We start from the raw sequence: 3,848 nt of genomic DNA, 5'->3' as shown, positions 1-3,848 counted from the left end.
CCTCCAGGAGGCCACCGCTGCTGTTGTTGGGGACTGCTGCTGCTGCTGCTGCTGCTGCTGCTGCTGCTGCTGCTGAGGACTGAGCTTGTGTTGTCTGCCAATGGCTCCCGGGATCTTTCCCAACTACCTAGCTTGTGAACCTAAGTGTGAGGGGTCTGGTGACCCAGCCAGGCATGTAAGGGGTCTGTGACCCATTCTGTACAATGGCTTTGAAGGATCCATGGGCCTTAGCCCTAGCAATACAATTGGCTATGTCAGCAGGATTCCAACAATTGCCCAAGCCCTGCAATAAGTAAAAAGGATTTATTTAACTTTAAATTTATATTTTAAATTTCTATCTTGACCAAGAGGGACACTGTGAGAGTAATTTTAATTATCTGATAACTAAAACTTGAGGTAAGAACATATTTTTAGATACATAATTTCCCACTAGAGAAAATCCACAGATTCCTATTAAAGAGCATGTTGGTATCCTTAGAAGCTGAAAGTAAATGAAATGGTAAAAGTGGTTAATCTGGTGATGTATTATTAAGCTGTGATATATTATTAAGTCTTTAAGAATTAACTCTATGTAGCCGTTAAAGCCCTTTCTGGAAACATAGAAATTGGGATGGTAGAGTGGTTAAGAGCAAAACTGTGAAGCAAGACCACCTGGTCTCTTGGGTAAATGATGCAGCTCCTGTGAGCCTCAGTTTCCTCATACGGAAAATGGAGTTACTACCAGAACCTGCCACATAAGGTTGTTAGCTATTAGTTTGTGATAGACGTCTCTGATGAGGATAACTTTGATTTAATTAATATTTACACAATATCTTTTCAGGGTGAAACACTGTGTAATAAACAAGTGTGAATAAGACAGTTTTTGCCTTCAGTGAATGTAAATGAAACAGGAGATGTTGAAACCGCACACACAGCATACGTGGCTAGTTATGACAGTTCTCAGTGAGGTTTCAGGTGATACAAACATTCAAGGAAGAAGCACTTTTCAATTAAGAGAAGTTCATTAGGTAGTTCATCTGGTAGGAAGATGACACAGATAGTGGGGGGAAGGTGCTATGGGCTGAATTGTGTCCCCCAAAACTGATACACCGAAGTCTAACCCCAGTGTCTCAGAATGTTACCTTATTTAGAGATAGGGTCTTTACAGAGGTAATCAAGTTAAAATGAGGGCGTTAGGGTGAGTCCTTAATTAAATATGGCTGGTGTCCTTATAAGGAGAAAAAAAGTGGACACAAAGACACTTATACAGGTAAGATGATGGGAAGAGACATGGAGAGAAAATGGCCACTTTCATGCCAAGTAGAGAGGCCTGGAACAGACCCTTCCTCACAGCCCTCAGAACCAACTTAGCCGACACCTTGGTTCCAGACTTCCGGCCTCCAGAAGTGTGTGATAATAAATTTCTGCCACTTAAGCCATCTAGTTTGTGATGCAGTGTTACAGCAGCCCTAGAAAGCCAATACAGAAGGCATCCAATAGAAGAAAAACACAAAGCTGGTCATGGAGGTGGAAAGTGAAGTTACTCCAATTAGCTAGGAACATGGAATACAAAAGAAAGGGGAGAAACAGGACAAAAATAACTCCTATTCACTCCCCAATAAACCAATGATCAGAAACAGATATTTGAAAACAATGCTCATATAGGCACAATTTTCTTAGGTCCACACAACTGGAGAAAAAAAATGCTTTTTCCCAGTCATTCAAATTATAAAAGGAGAGAATTTAAAAGATTATGTTGTCCCATTATGCTTTATCTGGGGTTGGTAATAACAGGTGATTGTTTTGAGACAGCAAGAAACAAAACCAGGAATCAAAAAAATTTGTCAAGACCTCGAAGGAAAATACAGAATCATATTTGACTCTGTTGATCAAATGAGTTTGAGGAATTAATGAGTTACCTGTAAGAGTCTCTGTTGCTGATGGTGTCATGACCTGAATCTTCCTGCTCATCTCCTGCTACATTAAAACAGACTCGTTTGCTGTTTCTTTCTCCCCTCTCATTGTCACTGTCTGTTGGTATTATGCATTCTGATGTCTTACGTTCCAATTTAGGAGAATATGTTATCAAAGACAGAAGGCTGCAATGTGATATTAAAAAAAAATTAAATGCATGTTTTCAAAGTGGCTGCTACAGATAACTACCTTATTCGTTTAATATGATAGGCTTACAGATATTTCCAGAGTGCTTCTGTGTTTCACATAACATAAATACTCTATTGAATAAAAAGCATGTCACAGGAAGCTGGTTTCTTCTTCTCAGAGTCAATAATAGAAACAGCACACAACTGAGAACAGAAAGCGGTATTCGAATTCAGGTTCTGCCACTTATTAGCTTTGTTATAATAACAAAGCTATGATAGTTCTCTTTGACAGTTCTCAGATGGGGATGAGAATAACTAGCCCCCACGAGTGCTGTGAGAATAAAATAAGAACATATTCCTGCAGAACGAGTATCATGCCTCTCCCCTGCCATTTCCACCACCACCACCATACGGAAACTACCTGGGAAATTTTAAAGTGCTAACCAAATATTAAGCCCACCACCAGCACCACCATTCCTGTCTATAACCCCCAGGTCACTCACTAACTGTCCCATAGCACAGCTTGCTCATCACGCAGTCCTGGGGCATCTGGCAGCTGCAAAGTGAAGTCTGTTTTCAAATTTCCTATCTTCACTAGCCCCCAATACTCTTCATTCATTTCCTCCCTGTGAGAATATACGATTCCTCTATTTTAAAATCCCATCAAAGTTTTGGACTATCCAGGATATATTTTTCCTTTTAGTTATTTCTAGTATCTAAGTGTCATTAACCAGAAAATAACCCATTAAAGGGCAAAAGTATTTAGCTTCCCAAAGTGAAACGGAATCATGAAGCCTTGATTAAATTCATAACATCATCTTATCTCATGTTACTAGACAGAAAATTCATTTCTAATTCCATCTTTGGATCTAAGTAGGAGGATTTAGTGAAATACCTATGTGTTCAAGAAAATTTTATTTCTAGCAGAAGTGTTCCCAAGTGACACGGTAACCAGACTTTATGATAAGACAAGTTCAATACCAGCCCCTTTTACAGGAATGAATTTCTAGTAAGGCTAGCAATGATGAGGTGTTATAAGGCAATTTCTCTTAAAATTTGGCAATACATTTGAGCTTTTCTCCCCTGCAAAGACATCTCTGTCTGATTAATTACTACATAGTAAGAAAATTGTTTAGTAACTAGTTTTTTAAATAATTTGCTAAGCTTGACTATACTGCAGCATCTCTGAATACTAAGAGCAATGGGAAATACAGACACTTGGCCAACTGTGCTGTTTTAAGGTGATTATATTGCATACTGAATCACATGGAAATATTTATATTTAGAATTTAATTATGTGACGTACACAGAAAAGACCACGTTAGTTTCTCTAATCATTTGCTCATTTCATCAGTTTCCAATAAAAATACACAGTTGGGTAAAGGCTTTTAGAATAACAGAGTACAGAAATCCTAAGTGAAAAATAATTATTTTAACTAGGCTTAGTTGATAAAAATAATAACCACTTCCTGCAACTAGTACTTTAAACATAAACATTTTAAACCAAGAAAGGCAACTCCTTGGCTCAAACTTTTCTTGAAAATATATCTACACTACCTTAACTTATTAAAAAAAAAAAGCCAATAAATTAACAAACTCTGGACAATCGCCAGATGGTGCTGAATAGTCAGTGCATTAGAAGCTTAGACTCCAAGCAGTGTCTGCTGAGGCCTGGCAATAATCCTGCCACTGACAAATGACTCACCCAGAAAGTGGAAATAATAACTCTTAGCCTAACTGGATATATGGGACTGGTCCAGATGTTCT

This window comes from Galeopterus variegatus, unplaced genomic scaffold, assembly GCF_000696425.1.
Source record: "Galeopterus variegatus unplaced genomic scaffold, G_variegatus-3.0.2 Scaffold2349, whole genome shotgun sequence".
In the NCBI taxonomy this organism is placed as follows: domain Eukaryota; kingdom Metazoa; phylum Chordata; class Mammalia; order Dermoptera; family Cynocephalidae; genus Galeopterus; species Galeopterus variegatus.
The sequence above is the reverse complement of the archived record's forward strand: the minus strand, read 5'-3'. Positions refer to the sequence as shown.